Raw genomic sequence first — 19,309 nt, 5'->3', positions numbered from 1 at the left:
TATGAGAAGTTCTTAAATCTTAGGGCACTAGCAGCCATTCTCTACAGTATATCATTGAATTAAGAAAGTTGCCATACAGATGTCCTGGTACTTTCAGGAGAGATGTTTTCAGTTAAGGGTAATAGCAATCAACAGCTACTTTTTCTGCTTAAACAACATATACTCTAGTTTTAATGTTCTATTAAGTACCAATAAAACACATACTTCCAGCTTTGGTGGATGATCAGTCTGCAGTTTAACTAAGTCCCCAGGAGCTATATCTTCCTATTATAGCCACTGTTTTCATTGCACTTTGCTGATCGTGATGCCTTTTGGAAGTGATTTTTCTCTGGGAGGGCTCATGAGCGGCTCGGTTTTGGGAGGCACAGCAAAAAGACTACAGGCCTCACTCTCCATTGCCTTCCACCTTGGATAGTCATTTACACCGGGGCAAAATGAATGTAAAATGCTCATCAGAACAACTGTGCAAGGTGCCAGGCAGTTTGTAAATCAGACTCTTTATGTTTCATTTAATCTGATGAGAATTAGAAATGGAAACCAAGGGAGATATAAAAGCTGAAGGAACTTGTAATGAAACAGGGGGCCATTCATTTCTAGGTAACTAGTTCCAGTCCAATCCAAGCTATTAAAAATCTAGCTGGTGGTGGTTGTTTGAAGTGAATTAGCTGCTCCGCTTCAGCTTCTAGGGGACAAGAGAATGGAGCTGGGGGCGGCTCCAACGTAATATTTTTCATTCATGAATTTTTTTATAACTCTCCGCTGTGTAAGCTGGGACCACTTCATGGCAGTCAGTGGTGCGGCACCAGTTTACAGCAGACAACGCCACTCCTAAGCAATTTGTACTTTACAGCGATCCGCAATTACACCATCTAAAATGTTCGTTTCTTCATTTTAAGTTAAATCATTGCTTTCTGGGACCTGAAAAATATACTAACATTTTGGGATGGAAGAAGGCCATATGGCCAATCTAGCGCTCTCCACCTCCACATGTATATTTCACCCTGTCATGTTTTCCCCAACTGCTTGTTTTAACTTGCCTTTGAATATGTTAATGATTGCAGCTTCAGTTAGTACCCTAGGGAGTCCATTATACATATTAATTACATTCTGCATAAAGAAGAGCTAAAATATCTGCCTCGTATTTTTCAATGAAATGTAAGCACTTAATGTACCTGTATGGTTTTACCCTAAAACCTTGCCTCTGAGGGCAAGAGTAAAATGGTATCTTTAAGATAACTGTAATAGATCTAGATTGTATTTGTATAAGCAAGGAGACCATATTCAGCACCGCAGAGTCTTGTCTAGTTTTTAATGCCATCAGTGCTGTAGCTCTTTCAAATGTCAAAGAGAATTTCACTTGAATTTTAATGTTCTTCAGCTTCACAAAATAAATTTAGTAGCTTCCATTGTCACAAGGGCTGAAAGCTGTACAGATTCCTTCTACCATATGTGACTTATCACATACATTTTTAAAAACACATTTCTGTTATTAAGACATATGTGATAGTACACTTCTGCAAATGTGAATTGCTTTTGGCTAAAAGCCATGCACTAATAAGTTGAGTTGAATCTAACTGCAGTTGACAACTGTTACAATATATATATATATATATTTTCTCAGTTGTCATTAATATAAAAAAATTTTCCTTGCTTTTATACTTTGCTGACATAATTGCTGTCTCCCAAAACCAGACTCAGAATTAACTCAGTTTTAAAGATTACAGCTTAATTCAGTGTCTGCAAATAAGGCCTTGTGTCTGTGATGTTTTGCATATTCGTAAAGGTGCCGCGACTAAGGTTTGTATGGAAATGATCTACCTGTTTCGCCACCTAGAATTATTAATGTTCCGGTGTTTTACTCAATAACATACCCACAATTGATACAATTCAACATCGTGTTTTACACAGGGCAGATCATTGAAGATGGCTGTCGCCATTTATTCTGTAAAATCTCTTTCATATTCTTGCTCTTTTTGAGAAGAGAAGCAACTAACCTACTGAAGTTTTATAGGCACATCAAGGCTCTTGTTTGTGCTTGTCTAGAGAGGTATTTAGACAAACTGGAGTGAGCTCCTTTAGTAGCTAAGTATGTGCAGGTGGCGTTCAGATTCACTTCTTTGGAATACATGCTCTCTTTTGGACAGCTACGAAAGCTTTCAGTCAGCCATATTGCACAGAGCAAGGAGAGCTGTGGAAACGCAGCAGAGCGAGGGGAACTCATCTTTATGTATTTGTTGTATTCTCCAGCACAACATTGCTATAAATAAGCGTAGTGAAAAATATAAAAAGAAGTCATAATGCCTGCAGAATTGATCTTTCAGTGGAAATAATGCAGTTATTATTTTAAAAACCCCAAACACTAAAAATAACACATCTGTCTGGATCAGGTACCCACAGTGCACTTCCTGCAATATCCTAGCACCTTACGATTTTTAATGGGGTTATTATCATAACACCCCTGTGAAGTAGGGAAGAATGGTTGTCCCGTTGGGAGGCAGGACCATGGCACTTGCCCAGGCTTAAACAGGCCATGTGTGGCAAAGCAGGGAATTAAACTCAGGGTCTCCCGAGTCCCAGGCTCATGCCCTGTCCACTGGATCATGTTTCTGCTCTGTAACACCTTTCCTCTAAGAATCTCAAAACGCTTTACAAACATCAGTGAATTAAACCTCATCCCATCCCTGTGAGGTAGCTAAGTATTACTATCTAACTATACAGTTGGGGAAATTTAAGCCCTTGGAGTTTAAGTGACTTCACCAAGGTCACATAGTAGAAGATTTCCAGTTATAAAGAGGCTGTTATGCAAGAAATAATTTTAAGTCAGGACATTGCTGAAGCCTGTAAACTTCTGGCCCGTGTGCTGTGCTAGTGTGGAGGAGGAGGATCACACAGAATTAAATTGCAGGGTTTGTTCTGATACCCAGACCTTCTTGTCCAATGAATGAGATGAGGGTTCCACTGGGAGAGCTTGTGGCCAGGATAATGCATAAACTGGGAGCCCGTATTAGCCAACAGCATCTTAGGAAGGAAATCACAGATTCTGGAGGAATCGTGTTCATTTTGCCTTGGATCTAGTCAGCAAGCACAAGGGAGATTCCATTATTCAGTAGAAATGAGGGAGAACCTGCAGCATCCAAACTTGTACAATCCCCAGAGATCCATACAAGGGCAGGGCCATCCATGTGAGAGGCCTTCATTTCTTTCCTGAATAGGCTGGTTGCAATACCAGTGACTCTCCCTAGTCAAAATCCAGGCCGGATCTCCTCTTTGCAGAAGACTCGACAGGTCAGGTAATACAAACCCAGGCTTAATCTCTGAGGTTAGAGAGACAAGGATGTACATCCCCATGCCCCATTGTAGGGCAACCCTGTCTGCACCTCCTCAGTCCCCACAGCTTTAAGTGGGTAATGGTGCTAAGAAGACAGTTCTGTGTGCCCTCTTCCACATGAGAGGAGTGAGTTCTGCATGTGGAAAGTCCCTTCTGCGCACGGATTGACCATGACCTAACCTCAGAATTTGGCTCTTCGTCAATAATGGCTAAGAGATTTCTCATAGAGTATCAGGGTTGGAAGGGACCTCAGGAGGTCATCTAGTCCAACGCCCTGCTCAAAGCAGGACCAGTCCCCAATTTTTGCCCCAGATCCCTAAATGGCCCCCTCAAAGATTGAGCTCACAACCCTGGGTTTAGCAGGCCAATGCTCAAACCACTGAGCTATCCCTTCTGGGACAAATAGGCAGGTAAAAGAGTCACCCATCTAAAACCTACTATTACCCATCGCTTCAGAGTAGAGTATTTAAGAGACAGATTATGTTTCTGAAACTGAAAAAATGCTTACCATATTATCTTATTTACTGGCTAGTGGTGAAAACGTTTGAAGGGAATACTTGCCCCAGGTACATTGCATTTGGCTTTGATTTCCTTCTGTGTCCTTTCTCCCCTAATCTTTTATGGCCTTTTTAAAGATCTTTAATGGAAAGATAGCAATAAAACTTTTCTCTAAACACCTGCATAAGTTAAGTTTTGCTCTAGCCTTAATGGTATCCAGATACCTAGACCTGGGACACAGACGGTGCTAACATCCCAATTCTTTCAAACGTTTCATTTATTTTCAATTTCATTCATTTTCCTTAGCTAACAAGACCAGCATGAGCTTGTTAACCAGAAACGCTGGTAGTAGTTATTGTTCTTTCTTGTCCATAAAACTCATCTTCTGGTCCTAATCCCTCTCAAACTGAAGGGCATCCAACCTTACTTCCTAGGGTTGTCTTTCCCATCCAGTACACTGTAATGTGAATCACAAACCCTTAAAATCCATTACAGAGGTGTCCTCTCATTTGCCAGTGCATTGGTATTTCTTATGGCCCTTTCATCTTCTCTTCTGTACAGAATGGGAGTGATTGTTTCTATCCACTGCACTGTAAAAATATCTATAATTTATCAGATGGAGTGGCACCTCCTTCCCCCTCCCCCGGGATAGGCTTAATACAGCATGGAAGGTCTGATGTCTTAGTGAGTCAAGCAGAGCTAGTGGGTTTTCCTGTTGACTCACCCAGCTGGAGGACAAGAAGATCAGGCTCACTGGTTCAGTTGATGTACACTGAGTATCTTTGGAACCATAAACAGCCCTCTTAGCGCCAGCTGGCACCAGTGCAAGCTGATGGGCTGTGATTTTTTTTTTAAGCCAGTCAAGTCAGACACGTAGCAACCAATAGGGGCACAAGAGTAGTCATGTCCCCATTTATACATTGCTGGGCTATGGCACAAAGTTCTTATTTTTTATTTAAAAAAAAAAAGAAAAAGACAGTGTTCAGAATAAAATGGGGTGTCCTGTTTATTGGCAACCGATTGGGAAATTGGCCAAGTTCTATTATGCAGTATCTAATGGAAACACAAAAAGAAAAGGAGTACTTGTGGCACCTCAGAGACTAACCAATTTATTTGAGCATAAGCTTTCGTGAGCTACAGCTAGCTCACGAAAGCTTATGCTCAAATAAATTGGTTAGTCTCTAAGGTGCCACAAGTACTCCTTTTCTTTTTGCGAATAGAGACTAACACGGCTGTTACTCTGAAACCTGTCATAATGGAAACACGTTCCTTTAAAACGTCACTAGGAATGTTACAATCAGTCCATTTTAAAAAACAACAACATAGCTCTCCCAGGCCATAAAAGTGCTGAGCAACGTACATGGCACCACCTATTTAATCTCTTTATTTCCAAAAGCTCCCCTCCTGTTTACTCTTAAGACTCTACTCCCAGCTAACTACAAAACGAGTTAGCACCAATTAAATCTGTGCTAGAAATCCATCCATAATTCCACAGTCCCTAAACTGTCCGTCCATATTCATTGCTCAAAGAAACGCATTCATATTTATGTTTTAATACCTTAAGTCTAGCATGCAAAAGCGCTCAAATCCCCAGTAAAAATCCAGACAAAATCCGCTTACTAGCAATTAAAAGAAGAGATCCTTAGGCCCTGACTCTGCAATTCAGTCCATGTAGACACCTGCGCCTGTGAAGAGTCCCATCAATTGAGCCAACTTGCAGGATTGGGGCCCAAGTCTTATATAGTCCAGCATGAATTAACATGTTAATCAGTTAAATAAACTATAGCGTAATATGAAAGAAAATGAAAAGCCGTTCAAATGCACCAGACATAAGTAAACAAGGCGCTGCCCTAGCTACCCTAAGTGTTTGTACATGTCTAGCTCAGTGGGGTCGTGGTCTATGACTATGGTTCCTAGGCACCATTGTAATAAAAATCAATACTAATATGTGGATTAATCCCTGTGCCCTCATAAAGCTCATTGCAGGATTGGGGCCTAAATCATTACTTCATTAAAACCAATACACATGCGTTCTGCTGTTGGTTTCCAGTGGTTTATGTTGAGGGGGCAATGGTTTTCATCAGCGGAGTGTGAACTGCAAAAATATCGCAAAGGATTATTTTACTCTTACCCGTTAAAGGTTAGTGTTGGGAATGGATTATAAAACGTCGCTTTTAAACGGTTTGCAAAAAGAAACGCACATATTAAATCCTTTTTGATTCTATCGCGCTAAACCCTAAATACTGATTTTTATGTAAATTTTGACTCTTGCAAAGCTCCTACAAGTCAGCTATCCCCAGGTGGCTTTATTTGAGCTTGATGCTTCCCTTAGATCTTTTTTCCTTCTTGAGATACCTTTTTGCTGTAGACCAAAAGTCGTCATGGCTGCTGAAAGATCTAGTACTTTAGACATAAAATAATAACTCTATTTAATCTCTTGCCTTTATTTTCTGAATTTGTTCCTCTGACACATCTTGTTAGATATATTTTTATCAGTCCAGAGGATAACCACAGCAGGGCTATTTTTATTTCTAGGGAAATGATGCATGATAACTGCCAGCAGGGCCCAAAACAGTAAATCGTCCAGTTCCAACCACAAAATGTATTAAAAGTCTGTAGCCTGTGGTAATAAGTTATAATTTAGTTGACTACAAGTTTGCTTGGATTTCAAACTGTACAAATGAGTCTCATTGGCTAGGAACCAAAAATACAAAGTAGTTTTGAGCTTTATCAAGGTTTTCAGCTACCTCACAACAAGGACCTAGTGCACATTTTTCAAATGATTGCAGTACATTTTTATAGTGAAATGGTTCCAACTTGATTGTATAATTTATAGGATTTGCTTACAAGACAGTGAGTTGAAGAGACTCAGAGAGCTCATTCATCTCCTCTCTTTCTAATGTGATCTCTCACCACAAATACTGAGGTCTGTTGGCCCCTTCTAGCTGCAAAGATCCCTGCCACTCTTAGGCTGGAGAAGTTCATTGGCCAGATTCAACGGGCCAAGTTCTGCTCTCCTTACTCCCACAGATAGTCTCATTGATCACACTGTGACAACTTTACTGAATCAGACAAGCAAGGCTTGGCCCAGTAACTTGGTAACAAATTAGGAATCAGTAAGGCTACGTTTTAGTCACGGATATTTTTCGTAAAAATCATGGACAGTAAAAAAAAATTCATGGCCCGTGACCTGTCCATGACTTTTACTAAAAATACCCGTGACTAAAACTTGGGCAGGGGGCTGTGGGTGCTCAGGGTAGGGCAGTCAGGGGGCACCACGGGTGCTGGGGGAGGGGAGACGGGCCATGGTGCATGGCCCAGGACCCCCGCTAATGCTCCATACCCAGCTCCATGTTGCAGCTCCTAGGCGGCGGAGGGGCAAAAGCGCTGGCTGCCACGGCTCCCGTTGGCCGGGATCTGCAGCTAATGGGAGCTGCGGGGGCAGGGCCTGTGGGCACAGGCAGCACGTGGCACGGAGCCCCCCGGCCCCTCCACTGCCTAGGAGCTGCAGGACCATGCCAATGGGAGCCCCCCACCCCAAGGTAAGCGACACCCCCAACCCCCTGCCCCTAGCCCTGAGCCCCCTCCCACAGACCCAAACTGCTGCTGCTGGCCCAGGGGCTGCCCGAGCCAGCATCAGCCACTGAAGAGGTCACAGAGGTCACAGAAAGTCACGGAATCTGTGACTTTTGTGACCTCCGTGGCAGACTCCCAGCCTTAGGAATCAGTCCCATAAGGTGCAGCACGTCCTCAATTCCAAATGATTCAGGGCGAAATTTTGAAAATGTTTACTAAGTGTTGTTCTCGCTACCACGAGTAGTACCCATTTCAGTGTAACAAGTAAGCCCTAAGGGACCTGTCCTGGAAGGACATCAGTAAAGGCTATTCCCGTATGTAAACTTTCCAGGGAGAGAGTGATGGATGGATGGATCGGGGGGGGAGAGAGAAAGAGAGAGACTTTAGAGGGAGGGGTACGTAGACAGATCCTCAGCTCATGTAAATTCTGAGGATTTGGACCTCTGGTCAATATTATTTTTAAATAGCTTTACATTTATTTAAACACCCTTAGATGCCTGCTTTTGGGTGTTGCAGTAAATAACAGATGCTTTGTAACGACCTGTGCATTTTTTTAAACTAATGCTTTGTGTTGGTGTACAATTAAGACACTAAAACAAAACAACAAATGCCAATATATTTGCAGGGAGGGCCAGATTCTCAGCCTGTGTAAATTGATGTAATGCCAGTGGCTTCAGCTGAGCGATACTAATTAACACTAGATAAGGATCTGGCCTGTATAGCTCACACTCTTTCCTTATGTTCTCTGATATGCAATTTTTTTCCCCCTTCAAAATATTGCAAGTTAAGGAAGTAGGGATAAAGCTTTCTGCTTGTTGCTCATGAAAATAGTAACATTGTACTCACATGGGCATGGGCAATTATAATTATGATGATTTGTTTAGGGCCATTCTAGACACTTTGCAGATGAAGGTCCAAACGCTGAGGAGTTTGTGACCTGAATAGAAAAGGAATACAAGATGCTGGAGCTTGGACTGGGGTGTCAACCTGAACTTTGAAACCCTCAGGCCCTTTTGCTTACACAGTGTAAATCCATTGATTACAATGGAGTTACCCCTGATTTACACCAGTGTAAGCGAGTGAAAAATTGAGACTCATGACTTTTGCTGGGCTGTGGCTCAATGTTAATATGGCTTTTCCCCCCCTTTGAATTCCACTGAAGTGATTCAGAATAAAAATGGCCTTCCCTTCTGTAGCGTAGTATATGTCCAAGAGCAAGGGGATGTCATGCAGCAAACAAAGCCTGTTACCTTTGGCAGTCATTTAATGAATTAAAAGAAAAACAGGTATATTTCATGCACCTATTTCTGAATACAAAAAAAAAAAACCTTTTAATTCTAAGGGAGAGAAAGAGGGGAAGAAAAAATCCCAGTCATTTACGATCGATGAATACAAAAGAAAGGCAAAAACTAGATAATGTTTCAGGAAATAACACTGCTACAAGGTTAATTTTGCCTGGTACTACATTTCCTAGTATTGAATTGCCTCATATACTCCCTCAGGGATTGCTCCTGTGCTTGCAATGATCGAGGCTGATTTTATTGGAAAATCACCTCTGGATGAGAGACGTACTCTAGAGGAAACTTTGTATGGGTACAAATAGGTTTTTGGTGCCAGTGCCATGTTGCCCATGCCAGCGCCATTATAGTTCCCAATCTGTCTGTGCATTCAAGCAGCAAATTCATTAGCAACCCTTCTGGCAGGATAGAAAAATAGACTTATTAGCGAAATTTACTTTGAATTGTGTTCGGGACTTGTTGGATAACAGTTCAGTAATCGAATTGTGCCTCCTTACAAGAGCATGATGTATTTTTATTAATAGTGGCAGGGAGGCTGTAAATATTACTTTAAGGGTGGTTTGTGTAAAACACTTTTACATAATACTATATGACTAGCAGAGATCATGGTTGAAAGGCGAGATTAGCATATTGGAAGTGTGGGGCTGCTTTTGATGTCTGGGCTGATTTTTATTTTCTGTTGTATGTCAAGGTCTTATTGAGTCACGTAACTCTCACATTACAGATGTAATGTTTATTCAAGTATTGGCTCATCCTTCAGACCCTGCCAGCTTGCTGGCTTTTTAATTATAGAAGTGGGCTATATCTTGACAGCGTTGTGTACTAACTAAGGGACCTAAGTTCAGATATGTACACTGGCTTCCAGGCCCTGTCAAATGGAAACTGAGCATATTGTAAACAGAGCACATTTAGCCTCCAGCTGGGAGAAGGGACACACAGAGAGCCCGTGTACTGGGGCCCTCTGCTGACCTTGGAATGACTTTGACTGTGTAGGGGCTGAAGAAAAGGTATAAAAAGGCTGATTCATACAGACAGGTGAGCAGGGAGGAAAATCAAGGGGATTGTCTAGGCAAACGGAGGGGAAAAAATTCATAAAGAGATCAGTGAGAATGCTTACTCTTTCACGGCCAACACCAAGCCCTCATAATCAACCTCCCCTGGAAACTCACTGACAGAAGCATGAGCAGGAACTTTCGATTGCAGCTTTCATGTGAAATCTTTGCATAGGCCTCCGTAAAAAAAAAAAAACAAAACTCCCGAAGAACTCTCAAGCTTGATGTGAATTTTCCCAGAAAAAAAAATTAATTAATTTTAACTGTAAGACTCAAAAGGGGTAGAATTTAGCACTGCAAAGGATAATTCACACACTCTGCTTGCTAATTCCTGTTGCCATGACTGTTGTTGTTTTACTGTGAGAAGTGGATCTCCAGTATCAATCGTAGTAAGCTATTTAGCCACAGAAATAAGCAGCATATGGCTTAGCACTTTTGGGTCTGGCAATCAAGTAGCAACCTTCTGCGGTGGAACTGTAGTTCAGTTCCCAATGGGCATCACTTTGATGACTAGATATATTGAGTTCCTTGTGTCATTTCAGGAGAGCAGAATCTCAGACAACTTGGTTTTAGCTTCCTCTCACTTCATTTCAATTTTCTACAACCAGTGTCATCACATGTAACAGTTTCTTCATAATGGAATTTCATGTCGAATCAGATTTGTCTTTCATGTGAAAGAGCATTGTGAAAAGTACTCTGAAATACTGATCCCTGGAAAAATTCTTACCATGGTAAAAATGGGGATGATTTTTATTTCAAGTTTCAGAGTAACAGCCGTGTTAGTCTGTATTCGCAAAAAGAAAAGGAGTACTTGTGGCACCTTAGAGATAAACAAATAAATTGGTTAGTCTCTAAGGTGCCACAAGTACTCCTTTTCTTTTATTTCAAGGACGCTTCTGTCCCTGAGCCCAAGGCAAAATCACTGCTGATAACTCTGAGAAATATTTAGTGTTGCGTTCAGAGACGCTATTAGCATTCTTTACAGGACTTACACTGCTGCTTGCTGAAGTCATTCCTGTGTTAAGTAATAAATATAAAATATTTGTGCATTCGCAGTTGAAACCGAAACCGCAGGTTGAAATTTAGATCCCAATTCTTTGTCAGTAGAGTGACGTCACAGGAGCATTTGACCCTGGGCTTTTCATTCACCCCTTGTGTGTCAGTATCACAGCATGTTAAATATTATTGTGCCTCAACAGCAAAGTACAAATGCAGTGAGATAAAAAGAAAGCCCCGCAGGCTTTATTCATCACGCCTTACTCCCATTTTACGCCATGTAACTTCACTGACCCCTTGTCCCAGCCGCTTTGTCTTCCCCTTTGGTTCCCTCTCCCAGCCCCCCAGGGCTGCTTGTGCGCTTTCTCTCCCATCCACATTGCTGCTTTCCCCTGTTTTACCCCTCATTCCTGTCTCATGCAGGCTCCTTGTTCATTCCCCACTAGCTGCCCCTCTCTTTCAGCAGCAGCCAGCTCCAGCGCCACCCACCCTGCTAAGAGAGAACTGCAGAGGGAAGGGCTGGGACACACTTTTAAGAGAGGTTTCAGAGTAACAGCCGTGTTAGTCTGTATTCGCAAAAAGAAAAGGAGTACTTGTGGCACCTTAGAGACTAGCCAGTTTATTTGAGCATAAGAAAGAAGCTGCAGAATGGGTAGCAGAGATTGTGCCTGGATTTATCAAGGGTATGAGGAAAGCCACAGAAGGGGCAAACAAGAAGAGTTCCACTCAGGAAACTCCCACGGAAACCACACACAGAGGAGGATGGTTGCCAGGAAAGGGAGGGATCTGATGGGAGAGCACTAGAGTTGGAAGAGGAGCCACAGTGAGAGTGGAGATAAGTCATCAAGACAGGAAATAGAGCCCAACTTTGTTAATGACCAGACCACATGAATTCCTGTTTGACCTAATGGACAGCCTGGTTTTAGTGTTGTCCAGGTTGTCTTATCAGCTGGACATTCCACGTGCCGCTGTTGGACTCTTCTTAGAAACAGATGTCAGGTGGCGTTTGTTTGTTTTTTAATTTGCTAAAAGAAACCCTCCCTTTTCTATTGATATCATCAGTGCAGACTAACTGTGGTTTGAGGTTCTATCCAAAACATTCCCACAGGAAAACTAAGTTGCCAGTTGAACCCTTCTGCATATCTTAGCCCTGAAATTTCTAAGGTAGGGGAGGCCGGCTAAAATACCATCTGATGAAGCATGTGCATTTACATTCATATAAGTGTCCCATATTTAAGCAAATATTTCCCCGTGTGTGTGCACGCACACATGTAATTTGTGGGAGATGAAATTATAGTGCAAACGTTGCTTTAAAAATAAAATCTTAAATTGCAGCCCTCATGACTAGATACTGTGTGGAATTCTGCAATTAGCCTGAACATACTGGAAGAAGAGCGATTGCATACAAATGTTTCACAGCTTTATAAGCATCACACTTAACTAAATGGAGAAGGGCAAGACTGGTTTCTGGGTCAGCTATCTAAGACTGCCCATCCCCTGGTTTTATTTCTTGGCTGTTTCCTACAATTTTGTGAAATATTTTTTAATGTGACAAAGTCACTTCAATTACACAGTCATTATAAGTTTTGCCAAGGTTGACTATGGATCGTTTTGTGTTCATTAGAGCACAAAATTAGAATTTTCATTGCAGCAGCTATAAACAGTGTTGGCTCAAAGAAGTCAAGTTTTTTTTTTCTCATAAAATCTTGGATGAACTCTAGTTGGGGACTTCCATAGGTTTTGGGTTTTTTTAATGTATTTTAATTTTCTAACTGTCTTGTGTTGGGTTTGGTTTGCATTTGGTTTTATTTTCCCATATCCCTGGATATATTTCTTTTGCCCTGGAGGTTGAATAAGTGAATCTCTTCAAACTGATGACATTGCCACTCTTTGCATGAATAAGCAGGTGCAGTCAACATCTTTCTAAGACTGAATATATTATCCCCTCAACATCGTCAGCTTTAGATGGTTCAATGCCTGGCAGTTTAGACACAGTCAAGTTTGGAAAAGCCATAAACTTACTTTAGGCAGGTATCTCTACTCAGGAAGGGCATTTTTAGGCATGTGCTTAAGTCCCATTGACTTAAACACATGCTTAACTTTGAAGTGATTTCCAGAATCAGGTCACCTCTTTGATGGACTCACAAGCTTAGAATCAACTGGGTCTGATTCTGCTAAAGAAGAACTTCATTAAAGGCAATGGAATTATACTGGCACAGAAATGGAGTGAGTTAGAGGAGAGTTGTGTCCCATGCATTTCAAGCAATAGATAAAAAAAAAAAAACCCAGGCTGGAATTCTCAACGGAGTCTCAGGTAGTTAAGTGCCCGAATCACATAGAAATTTGGGTGCCTGACTTTCCCAGGTTCCTTTCAGAATCTCAGCCCAAGCTTTCAAAGGTGACCTGCACAAGTAAAGGATTGGGCTATTCTGGTGTTTCTTTCTGTACACATATAAATAAGATCTAAATGGCTTTCACGCGGGGGGGAGGCGCTTAAACTTTTCTGTTTGATTTTTACACTAGTTTTTAGATCACTTGGACCCTTTTGTTACTGGGTTAACTCACTGCACAAACCACGTATCTAAAAATCAGTTGGACACTTAGGTAAAAATTTAAGACAAATTGCTCAAGGTGAATGCTTACTACCCTACCTTCTTCCTCCTCTCTCTACGCCCTGGATTCCATCACATGCAACTAGAGGAGTAGCTTCCAACTCAGGTAGACATACACACATTAGCTTTGACAGAGCTAGCATGCTAAAAATACCAGTATCGCCATGATGGGATGGGCTAGCCACCCAAGTAAAATTCCATCCAAGACCCTCGGTATGTACTCAAGTGGCGGCTAGCCCATGCTGCTGCCCGGGCCGCTGTGGCTACGCTGTTATTTTTAGTTGGCTAATTTGATCAGTCTACCCAAACTAGAAATTACACTTGCAGATGCAGTGTAGATGTACCCTTAGGGTAGTAAACCGTTTGCTGCATCTCTCCTAGCAATCCAAAGAGTATGCACTCTTCTTGGCATGCAGTCTACTCATGTTTTGCCACTGGGGTACCCAAGCATAGGTTGTTGGTTTTTTTAGATATAATATGCCAGGATAATGTCATCCAGAATAAGAGATGTCAGTGAGTGCACCAATGGGCTTTATCAGCTTATACCTCATAACCAAACCTGGAGCTACGCGGAGCATTGACAGCATACGTACAGCAAAAGGCACATCTCTTCTTTTTAAAGAAATATCTTTAATTTTGTTATTTACTATTTGCATTGCATTCGCAACAGAAACATCAAAGTTCGTGCATCACAGAGGTTGCTTTAATTATATAATTTAACTTTTGTATATTTATTTTCTTATAATTATGTAGTAGTACATGTACTAAAGTATATTTGGTGAAATATCAATAACATGGGGCCTCATTAGACCATGGTTTTACTATTAAACCTTTGTCATGTGTGTATATGCACATGCATGTGCAAATTATAATGCACAGATTAGCACACTGTGGATTGGTGGAGTTTTGCTGTATGCAGTAGGGAATTTTGCTTCAAGCTGCATATAAAAGTTTGATTCAGAAACTCTTCCAAACCCTATAATTTTATAATGGCTGGTATAAATTAACAAACTAAAAAAATCTAAATATATTTGTATAAAATGTCTCTCAAAGGAGATAACAAGACAGACGGACACAGTGAAATATGAGCAGTGTGTATAAAATATCCAGATGCATTTCTGCAGGCAGGTTAAATATAAGTCAGGGAAGGTGAAGAACAACCCTTCAGCTGTTAAAATGTATTTGTTGTTTGCACTCGAGAATTTTTTTAAACTTAAAGTGCTTTTAGTCTGTAAAGAAATTGGTATAGCCAAGCATTCCCTCCTCACTGAATGTGATCATTGCTGAACTCAAATAGTGGCTTGCTTGCATTAATGTGCTCAGTGGTCTGGTGGAAATTAGGAAAATGACAGGGCGGGGGAGGCAGCCTTCCTCATTTATTTATTCTGGAGAAATGGCGCCCATTAATCTATCATGAAAATGTAGAATTGAAAGGGAAGGAACTACAGTTGAGAACTTGGCAGTTGCTTGCAAACACAGATGGACTTGCAGTGTTTCAAGATTTTCCAGTCTTTTGTTGTTGATAGCAACATTAAACATGGTCCTTGTATTCCTAGTGTTTATCTAGAATCTCCATCGAAAAATAATTGTGTATATTTTGGATTGCTCAATTCCCTTTCAGTGTATTTGCGTAAAGTTTTTAAACCTTAAATATAAACCTCATACATTGCTTACTTGCTACAGGATAAAAGGCAGGGTTGAGACTATATATCCAGATAAAAGGGGGAAAGAAGAAAGGCCCTCTTGTACAGTTAATCATTTGGATTGTTGAACAATGACTGTAGATTGTTAGTCAACTTGAAGCTCCTATCCTTAGAGATTGTAATCTGTGTGGTTTATGTCCCTTTCTCCCAACCCGCAGTCCTCATGACCTAGGGAAGAATTACCCCTTTGATAGGCTGTGGGAGGCATGTCTGTTCATTATGTAACTTTCTAGTAGAAAAATATAGGGCCAGATCTGCCGTTGGGGTAATTCAGCACAGCTCCATGGAAGCTGAACACCCAGCCTGAACTGCATCTCAATTCTTGAGAACAGGAAGGAGCTAAAAAGGGGTGTCACCTTCTTCCACCTGTCTGTATATGGAGAACATTTTGCTGTGTCTTGTAAGACTGAATAGAAACAGTCCATGTAGGAAATCACTGCATAATTTTTGAGAATTTGACTCAGAATTTCTCCTGCATCCAAATAGACAGTTTAATGGCAGTTTGTCCCTTAATGGAAAGAGTCTAAAACTCCTCCAGGGAAGCACTGTAACACTGTACAATCCATACTATTTATAGGATAAGGACATCTTGGGCATCCCTAGCGGCATCCCTTATATTAAAAATCAGTAAAATCAATAGAAATAACAACAAAACTTGACTCAGCCGTATGGCAAATTAAAATGAAAATTTTTAATCTCGTTCCCATAAAAAGAAATCTGAGAGCGAGTGCTTCACTGAAAACCCTACGTGCAAGGGAGAAGGGAATCTTGCAAAGGGATCCATGTGAGCAGACCTGGAATGCACCATGGAAGGCCAGGGGACTGGTAGGGTGCCAATGTACACCCATGTGGGTCATTTTGGAGAATCAGGGCCTAAAACAGGGATCAGCAACCTTTGGCACGTGGCCTGTCAGAGAAATCCACTGGTGGGCCGGGACGGTTTGTTTACCAGCAGCGTCTGCAGGTTCGGCCGATCGCAGCTCCCACTGGCTGCAGTTTGCCTTTCCAGGAGACTGGGGGCTGCGGGAAGTGACACGGGCCGAGGGATGTGCTGGTCACCGCCTCCCTCAGCCCCCATTGGCCTGGAACGGGCAGCCAGTGGGAGCTGCAATGGGCCGAACCTGCCGACGCTGCAGGTAAACAAATCGTCCCAGCCTGCCAGTGGATTTCCCTGATGGGCCGCGTGCCAAGGGTTGCCGATCCCTTGCCTAAAAGCTCAGTTCTGCCAACATTTACCAGCACAGTGCAACTTTTCCTAAGGAAATAATCCAAGGACCTTAAAATACTAGCTGCTTAATGGAGTTATTTTCTAACAAAGGTGAAGAATTGCCCTCAAAATATTTCTGGATACTTTGGAGCTCTCTCTTAAGGCAAGATGTTGCTTTAAATGGTGGTCCCTGCCTATCCTGCACTTAGCTAATTTTTCATGTCATTCCCATGAGAACAAGGCTGGTCGTGTGGTTAAGGCGTTGAACTGGGACATCGGATATAGAGGTTTAATTCCTGGTTCTTCCACAGATTTTCTGGGTACATGGGCAAGTCACTGAATCGCTCAGAGCCTCAGGTCCCTGTCTGTAAATTATGGATAACAATGCTTCCTGTGTCTGTCTTGTGTATTGAGATCGCACGCTCTTTTGGGCAGGGACCATCTCTTCCTGTGTGCAAGTTCTGCAGCTCACTTAATGAGAATGTTGTGGATTGCTGCCCCTTACTGGTTCTATAATAAAAATGAGAAGTAATAATGAGGATGATTTTGGAAAATTACATGATCTGCAGTGAATTTAATTTTTAAAGAAAAGGTATCACCTATTAAAATAGTTACATGTCACACAGAGCTTGTCAATGAAGTGTAAAGGTACGGGGGAATGTGAACTTTTCAATAATTTTGTGCAAATGTGAAGTTTTTCGGTACCAAACCACCAAATTTTGCAAAAATCAATATAGCACTTTTCAAAGGCCCACTGCAACTCTGATGATCTGTTTGCTAACCTACTGCACATGAATTTCATAAAATGCCTGTTGTAAATGTTCTTGCAGCACCCACAATTCTTTTGCTTTAGATGTTCCCATTTTGTCATGAAAACTGCAGAGTAAAATCCAAAAAATTCTCCCAACTCTACCTGACATTTACCTGAGCAGTGCAGATCCCAGAAAGCTGGCAGGGATTGTGCAAAAAAAGATGAAACTGGCCAAAACCAAACAGACATTTTCTGCTGCACCAAACATTGGGCATACAGCAAGAGTTTTTGTCGTGTAAGTTAAAACTGACCCTGGTCAGCTCTAACTTGCATGATCCTCACTTATACCAGTTATTGCTAGCGGAATTTCTTCATTTGTTTAATATCAACAAGCAATTCATCTAGACTTCACTCAACAGTCATATGCAATTATATCATCATTCATGCACACTTTTCCAAAACCTATCCACACACGTAAAATATAAACCAATGTATACAGTAATAGATACAGATAAAATATGATTCCTCTTGTCGTACAACACATTTATTTATATTCATTTCTTGGCAGAAATCAACAATCTTTATTTATTTTATTATTTTCTTCCATTTAATCATTTTAAATCCACATGACCTTTTAAAAGCGGCTCCAGCTTTTGGTTGCATGTTGCCTAATGTAATCATGCATTCTATTATGTGGCTGTCCACTACTGCTCACGTTTTCAATATTTCCATTCCTCACCCTCCCTTCACCCCAAAGCAAATTGCCCCTGAGATGATCTCTCAGAATCTTTCAGGGAGACCACCCTGCTCACAGAATTTTTTTTTTAAACGACCCTCATCTTTTTACTTATTTTTCTTCCTAGTTTGCTCAGTCGTCTATTTCCATCCCTTAACCTCAGTAAAAATTTACCAGAGTAAAGATGGCTCCAGACTATAAGCCTTGTAGGATGATCCGAGCCTTTTAGGGACAAATCCAAGCCCAAATGTCTGGTCTGGGCTCTGGGGAGGCCAGAGAGGGGGAGCCAATTGCGCATACATTTTTACATGAATGCAGAATTACTGTCATTGTGCATGCAAATGGGTATTTCCATATCTAAAAAACCCATTGTATTCACAGTGGTAATTGCACATTGACATGTAGGGCTCAGACAGGCAAGGATTTTTGTGCACCAGCCCTGGTCCTCCTCCTTTGAAAATTTGGCCGCATGGGTCTGTGTTTCAAAGCTGGATAGCTACGTTAGGATATCCAGTCCTGCCCTTGGATCCTCATACCATCACCTAACTACCTACCACTGGTGTCTGAGTATGCAAATGGTGATTGTGAAGCCCAAACAAGGGTGCCTTGTTAACTCACTATCTGTTTATACTTCATCAGGGCTTGTGTTTGGGGAGCAGCATCTGAGTGGCCTGACTGCAGCATTTTCACTTCTTTTGTCACTGTAACTCAACTGAATGTAAACATTTGAGGGCAATTAGAAATGCAGCATATCTAGCATTCTGTACTCAAATGTGTAATATAAAACACTAACCCACTTCAGAGAGAGGCAAACACCATCAAGAAGATGGGCTTATTGAAAGTATTGGCTGTGTTCTTCATAAGCTTTACGCTTTGTTCATACACTAGACTGTATCTTAAATATAAGCCTATCATCAGGTTTAGCAAATCAATACCATAAGAGTGTGAAATGGTCCCCAGAAATCTCCAGAATGTCATTTCACAGGAAAAGCAATTGAAAAAGAAGCTGCACTGGAATATCTTATGAGATAGCCATTTAGATCGCAGAAGGATCATAAAAGTCAGAAGCATTTTGTTTGAAGCAAGGTTCATAATATAACCATACAGGGCTTGCTGGGAAGAAAGAGGAAAATTGCAAACCAATTTGTGGTTATGGTTTTCCCTGTCAGTTCTACTGGGATTTAAAACTTGTAAAAGGTAGAAACTACGACCATCTTACATTGCTCAACTAGAAAGTGATAACTATAATCATAGCAGCTAAACAAACACCAATTATTGGAAGCCAATAAAGTCTTTATTAACTTCAAAGCAATTAGTGCTTCATGTATTCGTTTACTACTGAACAAGGAGGTGTCATACAATAGCATTTATCAGTGACAGCCTAGGATTCATTCAAGGATTGTTTAGCTATATTTCTCAGAATATTTTTGTGAATGAAGGTCGAATACTTTCCAGGTGTGCCTGATGAAAGAAATAGCAAAAGAATTAGTCTGGGTTTCTCTGTGCATTTAGCATGCCATCATCTTTCAAACCCTCTATAATCCTCAGCTAC

The 19,309-nt window shown here is 41.3% G+C and overlaps 1 protein-coding gene across 10 annotated transcripts in view; it reads left to right on the top strand.

Moving 5' to 3' along the window:
* AFF2 (AF4/FMR2 family member 2) overlaps nucleotides 1–19,309 on the top strand; it is a 405,287-nt gene that overhangs the window by 314,315 nt on the left and 71,663 nt on the right. The window lies entirely within an intron of this gene.

This window comes from Chelonia mydas, chromosome 9 (genome assembly GCF_015237465.2).
Source record: "Chelonia mydas isolate rCheMyd1 chromosome 9, rCheMyd1.pri.v2, whole genome shotgun sequence".
Taxonomy (NCBI): Eukaryota; Metazoa; Chordata; order Testudines; family Cheloniidae; genus Chelonia; species Chelonia mydas.
Note: the sequence above shows the minus strand (reverse complement) of the source record. Positions and strands in the feature narration are given on the sequence as shown.